We start from the raw sequence: 11730 nt of genomic DNA on the forward strand, positions 1-11730 counted from the left end.
TCTTTGAGTTGAATAGTTAGAAAAAAGTTATATTGATAAAAAGCTTAGGAGAAAAACATGGTATTGCAAAATATATTTTGAAATAGGAATATTTTATTTTTCAAATCATATATTTTATATAGAAAGTTTAATGATTATGTACTTGGTAAAAATTCAGTTCATTTATACTAAAAATTTAATTCAACTCAAATATATTAAAGTTTTAAAAAGACACGGAACACAATTGAGGTTTAATAATGTCAATGAATTTCTCTAGCTTATACAGCTGGAAAAACCAACATGCAAACTTAAACATTATCAGCTAGACCTATCTACCTATCTCTATCTATCCACACATATATATACATATACTTGTACACATATATATGTATGTGTGCATGTATAAACACAAATATATACACACACATATGCAAATTCTTTTTTCCCTTGATAATTTATTGTAGCCATCATTTAATAAACCTGTTTCTAAATTTTTGATGTCCAAATGTTAATTCTTAGTAGTATATGCTCTTTTAAAATTATATATCTCCTTTTAATGGATCCTTAAATTATTTATAGCTTTTGTTATTATACAATAAGTGTTTTAATATAATTTATACTTATGTGTTTATATTAGTTCTTATAGTGTATATTATTAGAAGCAGAATTATTGTATCAAAGAATTTTCATAAGTTATGTTTTTACTAATACAGCCAAATAAATTTCAAGTCAGGCTACAATGGTTTCCTCATACATTTCAAAGACTAAATAATTTAAATTAAGTGGTTTCATTTGATATGGCTTAATTTTGCAAAGTAGTTTGGATGAAAAAGTATGTCATGTTGTTTTAAGTTGCATTTTTCAGATATGCACCTGAATCTCCATGTGAGGTTGACAATCTGTTCATTTCTTCTTCAAATTGTCTAGTTACATACTTTACATACTTCTCTATCAGAAATTTTTTGTAGATATATAGTGCCCCTTTGTACTGTGAGTAATTAAGCTATTTCTGTTACATTTATCTTAAATAGGTTTTTTCAGTCCATTGCTTGTTTGGAAATTCATTGATGGATGATTTATAACACCATGCAGACATTTTTCAATCTTCTTAATCAAATCTGTCAGATTTTCTCTTTGGTTTCTGAGTTTTTGAAACCTTAGGAAAACCTTCCCATCCTAAAATTATGCATGTAAAAAGATTCTGCATGTGTTTATAAGTATAATATAAATATTAAATTATTATTCTTTACTTTTAGTCAATCAATCTAAATTTCTTTTGTGTAATGTGGATTGAGATAATTATAATATCTTTTTTCTTTGGCCATACCTCAAGGCATGTGGGCTCTTAGTCTCCTGATGCATCAGGGATCAAACCCGCGTCCCCTGCAGGGGAAGCACAGAGTCTCAACCACTGGATCACCAGGGAAGTCCCAAAAGATAATTATAATATCTTATCTCCCCAAATGGCACATTTGATAAATGTATGTGTTGTGTGTCCTTTTTCAACTGCAATTTTCTATTAAACCACTCGTCTATTTTAAGACTTCACATTTTAATTGCTACTTTTTAATACTGTTAATTGCAATTAATGAAACTTTTTATTTTGATTCTGATCAAAAGTATCTCAGTCATGATAAAATTTTAATGTAAACATTTGGTCAACTTTTTTCATTTATCTCTATGTATTTAACATCTCTTTGAAAATATTTTCTTTCTAAATGATCTGTTTACATTTTTATGCATGTTTATGTACATATTTATGCATATATTTGTACCCTGTCTCATAGAGAAATAAATTTAGGCAGCTTCAAAGATCGGAAAATATTAAGACATAACTATAAATGAGATGTATTTGTGAGAGAATAAAGAAAAATATTTTAGACATAAAAATTGTTCCATTAGTGAGCTAAAAGTGAAACACAGTTATCTATATATATGCCAAACCAAGGCCACAGTTTGGCTATGCGTTTTCTAGAAGCCAATGAGAAAAGAGAAACCTAACCAATAACCTGATGCACATTCTTACATTGTGTTTATGTTACAGGTAACCATTTTTACTGTTTAGATGGAGACATTTTATATATATTTTTTGATAATAAGTGAAATCCATTGACGCTGAAAAATGAACAAAATGGTTTCTATATTATAAACTCACTGAAAGTAAGAATGATATTTCATATCTTTTTGACCCTAAAATTTCAATTTAAACTCCAGAGAGGCTAAAAATTATTGCTAGATATAACAACTTAGTATAGTAATAACTCATTTAATTTTGCTATTATAACCATTATTATCAATGAAATAATAAATATTTTATTAGTATTGAATTTTCAATTTTCTAGATACCCTGAGAGAAAATGAAAATGTATTTAAAAATAGTCTGTATTGAGACATTATTTGCATAGGAAAATAATGAGACTAATTCTTGGCTAGCTAGAAGTGATTGCTTCTGTAGTTATTTTGTATTTAAATAACAATTTGAGATTTTTCCTTTTGGCCGTAATGGAATAGCAAGAACTTTCACTGTAAATAACCAGAAAACAGGACAAAATACATGAAATTACTGTTTAAGACATCAGACAATGGGTAGCACGGATCCATGATTCCTGAGAGAAGGGAAACAAATGAGGGGAGCCTTATGACCACATCAGCTCCTGCCTTGAGACAATTTCTTAATAGTTGACAAAAGGAATGGTAACCCAAAGAGAGTCCAGTAGCCTCAAAGGATGAAAAGTAAGATCAGATTTTGGGGAATCTGAAGCAGCTGGAAATTGCAGGAAAGAATTCCATAAAGGAGGTTATACACAGAAAAGACCTCCAAAAAGCTGCATAGGCATTCCCTTTAATCTTTGCTGATTTCAAGGCCATACACTATCCAATGAAAGGCTACAAAAAGGGGCAAAGACCGAGCATGGATTTGCAAAGTGAATAATTCTCAAGCTCATACAGAGTGGTGAGATATTTGAACTGCGTCCAGTAAGTGTGGAGTTCTGAGTACTTATCTGGGGAATAGAATTTTTAGTTGAATACCTCTCTAAAAAGAAACCTCCAAGCTCAGATAGCTTCACTGGTTAGTTTTATCAAACACTTAATGTAGGAAAAATTGTAATCTCATGCAGACACTTTCAGAAATGGAAATATAGTGACTATATCTCAACTCATTAATTTGAGTCCAATATTACCCTGATACCAAAATCAAACAAAGGGTACCACACTACAAAAATACAAGAACAAAATGAAACAATATACCTCATGCACACAGAAGCTATAATCTTTTAAACATTTTAACAAATTAAATGTAGCAATATATATTAAAAAATGGTAATGTACCATAATCAAGTAGGTCTTATTCTTGGAATGCAAGTTTGTTTTACCATACAAAAGTAATCAATGTGATTCATTATGTTCAGATAGTGTGGGGGGGAAGCATGATATTCTCAATATATGAAGAAAAATATTTAATAAAATTCAATATCCATTCCTGAAAAAAGCTTTCAATAAACTAGGACATGGAGAAAACTTCTTAATCTAATAAAATACATCAATGAAAAACCTACAGCTAATGCAATACTTAATTGTTAATCTCTGTTTCTGGCTGTGAAGGAGCAACGAGGATGAGATTTACCCTATGTTTTAAATAATTGAAAACTTAGAAAACTACATGAAACAATGGCTTTGTATAACTAGTTAACAGGTAGTGATCCCTAAGAAATGGGGAAGAAATAATATGAGCCCTATGAGAGCCTTTCCTTATTGCCTAGAGAGATTTTCCAAGCTGTAGTACAGGAAGGGGTCACCAAGCAAAGCCCAGCAGTCTCACAGAGAATATGCAGTTTGGCACTCGGGGAGGCCAAGGAAGCTATAATTTGCAGAGTAACATACTAGAGTGGAGGAAGCTGCAGAAAGATAGAGCATTCCAGTGATCTGTGAAGGGGTTACCTCAAGTCTTCGATAGAATCCTTATCTGAATATGTAAGAAAAGTACCCAGTGAGGGTGGTGATAGAAGCATCACTTAAGAAGAGTAGACAGAACAATCTCTGAAGCTCATAGAGTGCTGGAAATAGTTTTTGTTCTTCCTAGTCAAAAGTAAATGTCCCTTTAATACTGGCATCATGTAGACTCCTCAAAATGGGATTACCTTAGTTATGGGGATAACTAATTAGAGACTACAGCTTAGACTAAAGGCTGCCCTGGGCACATTCTACCAAGCTTAAAACAAGTCATGGAAGATCAAGATGATTCAAATTCACCTAACTGTATCCCAGAACAATGCTAGATAAAATTTAATGCAAATATAAGAACAAAGTTAGATAACTTATACTATCTGGTTTTAAGCCTTACTATAAAGGTACAGTTAGCAAGACAGTGTAGTTTTGGCTTAAAGACAAACAACTAGATCAGTTCAACAGAAGAGGGAGAGTCCAGAAGTATACGTGTAACGGAGAACAAACCTGACAACATATTAGATCTATTCCTTTAGCTCTACCCCTTGTGCTCTGTTGCCTGTTCTTAGTCATGCTGGCTCTGCACCTTTTACAAAAGAATGTTGCCTATGGCCTAAAATATACTGGAGAGCCCATTCTCAAGGCTGTGACCTTTAAAGTGATAACACTTTTCTATTCATACAGCGATAAAAAGTTGCCTAAAAGAAAATAACTGTGTTGTTGGAGGTTTACAGTAACATCGTGACCAGCCCTACCCGGACATTTACAAGAACAGAGAATTCATGTACCAAAAAGTGTGCAACAACCAGCCACACAAGGAAGAGTCCCCTTTTAGTATAAAAGAAGACTGAATTCTAACTCAGGTAATATGGTTCTTTGGGAGACTAGTCTGCCATGTTCTCAGTCTGCTGGCTTTCTGAATAAAGTTGCTATTCCCGCTCCAGCACCTAGTCTCTCAATTTATTGGTCTGTGGTGTGGGGAGCAGTATGAGCTTAGACTCAGTAAGAGACCTGTCCATGTACAGATGATTGATTTTCACTAATGATTCCAAGGGAATTTAACATAGAAAGGATAGTTTAAAACAATGTTTACAGAAGTGGATATCCATCAGCAAAAATTAAATAAATAAATAGATACGTTGACTCATATTACACTAAATGCAAATATTAACTGCAAACAGATCATAGTCTTAAACACAAGAGATACAATATAAAACATTATAGAAAAAATAGGGGAACATAGGAGGATATCTTTATTTCTTTTGGATAGGCAAAAATTTCTTAGATTATGAAAAGAATAAAATGATAAATTAGCCTTCATGAAAATTAAATGATAATTCTGCTCTTCAAGAGACACTGTTTAGAAAATCAGAAGGCAAGCCACTGGCTGGGAGAAAATATTTGCAATAAGTATACCTGATTAATGACTATATACAGAACATGTTAGTATCATTTAAAACTCAATTATTAGGAAACGACCCAGTAAAAATGAACAAAATATTTTAACAAACACTTCACAAAATGAGATAAGAAAGGCCAGAAAGCACACAAAAAAGATATTCAATGTCAGTCATCAAGTAAGATGCAATTTAACATGAAAATGAAAAGCATTTACAGGTACTTTAGAATGTCTAAAATAAAATAACTGGCAAAACCCATAACCTGGCAAGATTTTGGAGCAAGTGGAATTCTTTTACGTGGCTTGTGATATTGTAAAATTATACAAACATTCTAGAAAAAATGTTTGGCAATGTGTTATAAAGTTAAACATATATTTACCATGAGACCCCGCCACTCCACTCCTCTTTGAAATGAAAACACTTGTCCATAGAAACATCTGAGCATGAATGCTTACAGCAGCTTACTCATAAGAAGTCCAAGCTGGAAACAACATAAATATAACTGTTACATGGATAAACAAATAATGGTGTATTCATCAATGAAATAGTGTTCAAGCAATAAAAAGAATGAACTATTGATGACACAACAGTATGGATGAATCTTAGCAAAATTATCCTGAGCGAAAGAAGCCAGACAAAAATAAATGCATACTCTATGATTCCATTTATTTGAAAATCTAGCAAGGACAGATAAAGTTACTGTGACAAATGGAAGTTCAGTAGTTGCTATGGGTGGGAGTTGACTGGAATGGGAAGGATTAAAAAGGAAACTCTTTGGGATGATGTCAATCTTCTGTATTTTTGTAACAGCGAAGAAAAAACCTGACTCCATATTCCTTTAGCTCTAACCTTTGTGCTCTGTTGCCTATGCTTAGTCATGCTGACTCTGTACCTTTGTAAAAAGGATATTGCCTATAGCCTGAAGTACACATGATAGCGCATTCTCAAGGCTCTGCTTCTGAGGCTTGACCTTTAAAGTCATAGCACTTTTCATTCATACAGAGGTAAAAAGTTGCATAACAGAGAATGTTTGTCTTGTTGGAGGTTTACTTGACCATCCCTACGTGAACAGCTGCAAGAACAAAGGATTATTACATACCCTCTAGGGTCTGGCCAGGACCAAAAGGTCTGCAACAACTGATTTCAGTGGCAAGAAGACCTCAGTCTTTTGTCTTCTCTGAAGAACGAATTCCACAAAGAGACCAAGACTGTAAAGCAGGCATAGGGTTTATTAGAAGCACAGTGCCTGTGGGAGAGCACAAAAAGAAGCAGTTTATTTAGGGCAGAAGTGAAAGTTACACACTCAGAGAAGAGGGTGGGCATCCTCACGAGTGAGAAGCACGCAATAGGGGCTTAGGTTGTTAATATGGGGTTAATCTTCTGGGGTTTAGATGAGGGTGATTCCTCTTTCCCTCCCCTATGATCCTGTCATTTTCAATTCCTTATTTGGACTTCCACCAGCCTCTATTTTGAATCTTTCCCATGAGCAACCAAGTGAAACCCAGGGGGGTGAGGAGGCCAAAACCACAATGCTAATGATATTATAATGATATTACAATGTGTCTAAGGTTACTAGAGGACAATTTGAGACCCCCTCTGTACATGTGTCAGGCTGGGAAATCTCCTTGATCACAAGAATGTGGAGACTGCGGTGGGTTGCTTTTGTCCTTCAGCCAGTCATCAGCAAGCAACGTGTGCATTTTTATTTGCACATGTTTCATGGTTTTCAAAGTCGGAGTTTCTTGCTCAGATGATACAAAGTTTCTGTTTTAGTTGCCATTGCTCCATGTGTCATGGCCTCATTAAGTGCTAAACAAGGAGGGTGGTTTGCCTTCTGCCTAATGCCTACGCATGAGGAGGCTGTCCTTGGGCCCAGCCCTGTCTTTCCTGCCTCACGATCAGCCACACCCCCTCCCCTTTTAGTATAAAAGAAGTCTGAATTCTAACTAGGGTAATATGGTTTTTGGGACACTAGTCTGCCATCTTCTTAGTCTGCTGACTTTCCACATAAATCTACTATTCCTTGCCCCAACACCTAATCTCTCGATTCACTGTCCTGTCCTGTAGGGAGCAGTGGGAGCTTGGACTTGGTAGCATTTTGATTATAGTAGTGGTTATACAAATGTACCAATTTATCAAAACTCATGAATGCATTGTGTTGCAGTTCAAACATGTTTATAGGATCCGCAAAACACTGACAAGGAAAAGAGCTTTCCTCATACACCACAGAGATGCAGTGAGTAGACCAAAGTGTGAAATAGCCATCTACTACTATGTATAAAACAGACAACTAATAAGGACCTACTCAATACTCTGTAATGACTTATATGGGAAAAGAATCTAAAAAAGAGTGGATACATGTATATGTATATCTGATTCACTTTGCTGTACAGCAGAAAGTAACACAACATTGTAGATCAATTCTACTCCAATTTTTTAAAAAAAGAAATAGCCATCTAGAAAATCAGTACTCACAAAATAGAATAAAAAAGTCAAAGTTTAAAAGCTTAATCAAGAAAAATAAAGACATTTGAAAAGTTTGCAGAAAAAAAGATAATTCTTAATATATGGAAATGCTTATATCAGTAGATCTCTGCTATGCCAAGCAAAAACATAATCAGTAATACTTGATTATATTATTAATATTTTGAGACCAAAGAATACTTTAGATATTAAACTTTTATTCTGTGACAAAATATTTTTATCAGAAGACATCATGGGCAAAATGATGGAACACATCCAATGTCTAAATAGCTTGAAAATTCGGCAGATGCTGTTTCTCTTTTTGTTACTCTTCCATGGCATTCTCATATCAGTCAGAGTACCTTTAGAGAAAGGAACATACCAAATCCTCTACTTATAATGACAGGTTAAATCCACTCTCATAATGCCCTTTTCCAAAACTCAGTAGCTCTAACATTTCTCTGTAACTTAAAAACTGAATCTCAAAATTAACAATGCCACGAAAATCTCATTCCTAAAATTCCCTTATTTCAAAAAAAAAAAAAAAAGTGAAGCCATAATGAACTAATTGGCTAAGAGAAGGACAGAACAGACCAAGAGTTAATTATTTACTTTAGAAGAAATAATTAATCAGAAATAAAGAAAAAATAAATACTGCAGAACAAGACGGTCTTTATTGCCTGTATATCGATGGACTGTTTAAATTTAGGTAACTACGTTGGTTTATTATCAATTCTAAAATTTTGATGTCTTTGTATCTATCCCAGCCCACGTTTTAGTATCTCTCTCATAAAATATTTTTATTTACAATTCTTTTAAAATAATTCTGTACCCCTAGACAACTTTCCAGCCTGTATCTGGTGTTGCCAGTCTTGTCTTTCTACATCTTACCTTTATGTCAAGGCCAAGGCTTCACTGGAAATTCTCTGAGCTTTCTCTTTTCTGAATTATTTTTTAATTAAAACCCCTCCTCTTTACATATTTATAACAATTGCTCTTTCTTTTCTTCATGAGTGCAAGTATTTTCATATAAACCTAACCTTTAATTACCCTAAGATATAAGTCACACACTCCCTATCTTCTCACAGTGGTCTGGACTAATCTGGATTCAGCAAATATATGGTTGTAACTAGTTCTTGGTACATTGCTATTATGAAAAAAATTTGCCAAAATGTGAAATGATTTCAACACTGAAAAATAAGTAATTATTGCTTAACAAATGTGGAATTTTTCTTTTTGGGGTATTTCCAGTTACCTAGAAAAGAACTTTATTTTCAGGGAAGGGACTCTGAAATACTTCCTGGGGAGGGATATATCTGAGCCTATGTTTGGTGACTTAGGTGACTAAAAATTTGCCATGGGAGGAAGTTTTAATTTTTTCTAATGTGCAAAATTCCTTTGTATCCTTATATTTTATGTATCATGAAATCACTGGCAGCTTTTCTTGCTACAAAAATGTGCATTTTATATGTTGTAATTTTTTTACACCACATCCCATTTTAATTAATGCACACTATATTAAATTAATATAATAATTTCTAAATCCTTATTCTATTATTGAAAATGTAGCTCTTTTTTTTACATTTATTACACTCTCTATTCAACAAATATTTATGTTGTATTTATCAGCACTATTCTAGACACTGGGAGTAGAGTAGTGAATAAGGCAAAAGTTCCTACCTTCACTGATTACTATTGCATGAAATTTTTGTATGTATTAGGAATCAAGGCTTTTTAATCTGACTTCCTGAGTTGTACTTTTACTTAATAACTTTCTTACTTGGACAAGATACTTCACATCACTAAGTCTCAGTTTTCTCATCTATAAAATATGAATAATAACACAAACTTCACATGTTTGCTCTGAGAATTCCTAGGACTAAGCACCATAGAGCACTTAGTATTGAATAAATGCTAAAAAAAAGGTGTTCAAAGAAATACTGGGTCCAAAAGAGCTTCCAGTATCTGCCACAACTATACTCAGGTCCCCTGGTCATGAATCTTTACTACTACTTCCCTGCCTCTGGACTTTCAATGGAGTCTCCTTGGTCTGTCAACTTAACCCCAGTACTTGGTGCCTTCAGATCCCAACGAATCTATATTTTAAAAAATGAGGGGAGTCTGCTCTACAGTGTTATCTGATCCTAATTTTACATAACTGTGGATCTCTCACAAGATTTCCAATAGAGTTAAGATGACAGACTTCAAGGTAATTTTCTGACCCAATCTATAATAAATATTTAGCCATTTTTTTAGTTAAAGGGTAAATTATATATATATATATACACACACACACACACACACATATGTATACATTTATATTTTTGTGTCTTAGTAGATACAATATTGAATAGAAAGTGATTTACTACGATTTTGTTATCTCCATTTTCTGGTTTCATATAATTGCCCACACAGCCTTTATTTGTCCTCTTTAAATACATTGCTTTCTATGGTTTATAGGAAGATATTATAAACTATAATGAAGTTACCTGAATCCCTCTCTCTCACTCTCTCACACTTCCATCTCTCCTATACACCTCATCCTCTCAATAATCATATTGCTTCTAATTACTTAACATCAATTGCTTATTTTAACACCTCCCTTAGATGTTATATCAAAACACAGTACTTAAGCCTTACGTTTCATTTTTCCTTTTCTTTTTCTTTTTGGAGCAGAGGTTTAAGTGCCGTTTAGCTTCCATTCTCTTATAATAGAAATGCGAAAAGGCATTTTAGAGCTAAAACAACTATTTCATTTTCCTTACATTTATTATTATAGGCTCCCTTAAACTCAGCAGTTTTAAAGCTTTATTTTTAGAGGCAAGTCACTCTAGATGGCAGGGGACTGTTATTTGGCACTGAAACAATGAACTGTGTCCCATTCTTCTTTGAGAACTTTTTAATTTTTTTGGCCAGCAAATCGCCAATTGTGAAGGATCTATTTTTCTCAGGTTTTAGTTCCAAAGTCCCATCAATCATACTAGACTTAAGGGGGGAAAGCATCATGTGCGCACTAACATTTTCAAGCTCAAAGCTGTGTTGTCGCTCTCTCTAGCAGTACCATCTGCTCTGAGCCAAGTTTAAAGCCAAGGGACTCCAGTAAACCCGCATGTCTAAAACTTCCCACTATACAAGGAAATCATCCTACAGGATCTGTGTAGGATGTACACACTTCAAAGAGAAGGCAAGTGTTTGGAATAACACTGTAGAATTCAAACAGAGAGCCTATTACGGAACTCACAAAGAAACTGCTATACCAGGAGGCGGCACTCTCCAAAGAAAACTGCCAAAATTAAAGGGGTATTAAAAAAAAAAAGCTGATCGCAATCTTATCATTATATAAATGTAAGCATACTTTAGTGATACCGAGAAAAAAAAAAAGGACTTTCTAAAGTTATGAAAGTAGATTAAGATCTTTTCTCAAAGTTGTATCTCCCTTATATTACTTAGAATGATATCTTAAAGTAATCTTTAGTGATATTCAATATTTAAAATATTTTAAAAGCATTCAATGGTATTAACTAAAAAATATTTACAAGGCAGTCAAAGATGAGAACTAATGTTTAAAAAGCCCTAAAACTAAGAGATCATGTTATGGGCACAGAACGTTAATGAAATTTTAAAAATCTTATTTTCATGTAGTTTTTTAGACCTATAAAATGCTTTCATTTTAATGATTTAAGTGGTCTTAAGTTCTTTATGTTTAAATGTATTTTCCTATAGGAATAATGATATAATAGGATTTATGTTCCTAATCAGAGCTTAATATACAACATTATATAAATGAATATGTATATCATATTTAATTTTGACATACATTTTTCTCCCCAAAGTTTTCCATGGTAACACAACAACCTGGTGTACACTTTTATTTCCTTGTAATTATTTAATTTCATCTTATTTATAGGACATTATCTTTGTAGAAAGGTCACTGTACTGCTTG

Source organism: Globicephala melas, chromosome 14 (genome assembly GCF_963455315.2).
Source record: "Globicephala melas chromosome 14, mGloMel1.2, whole genome shotgun sequence".
Lineage (NCBI taxonomy): Eukaryota > Metazoa > Chordata > Mammalia > Artiodactyla > Delphinidae > Globicephala > Globicephala melas.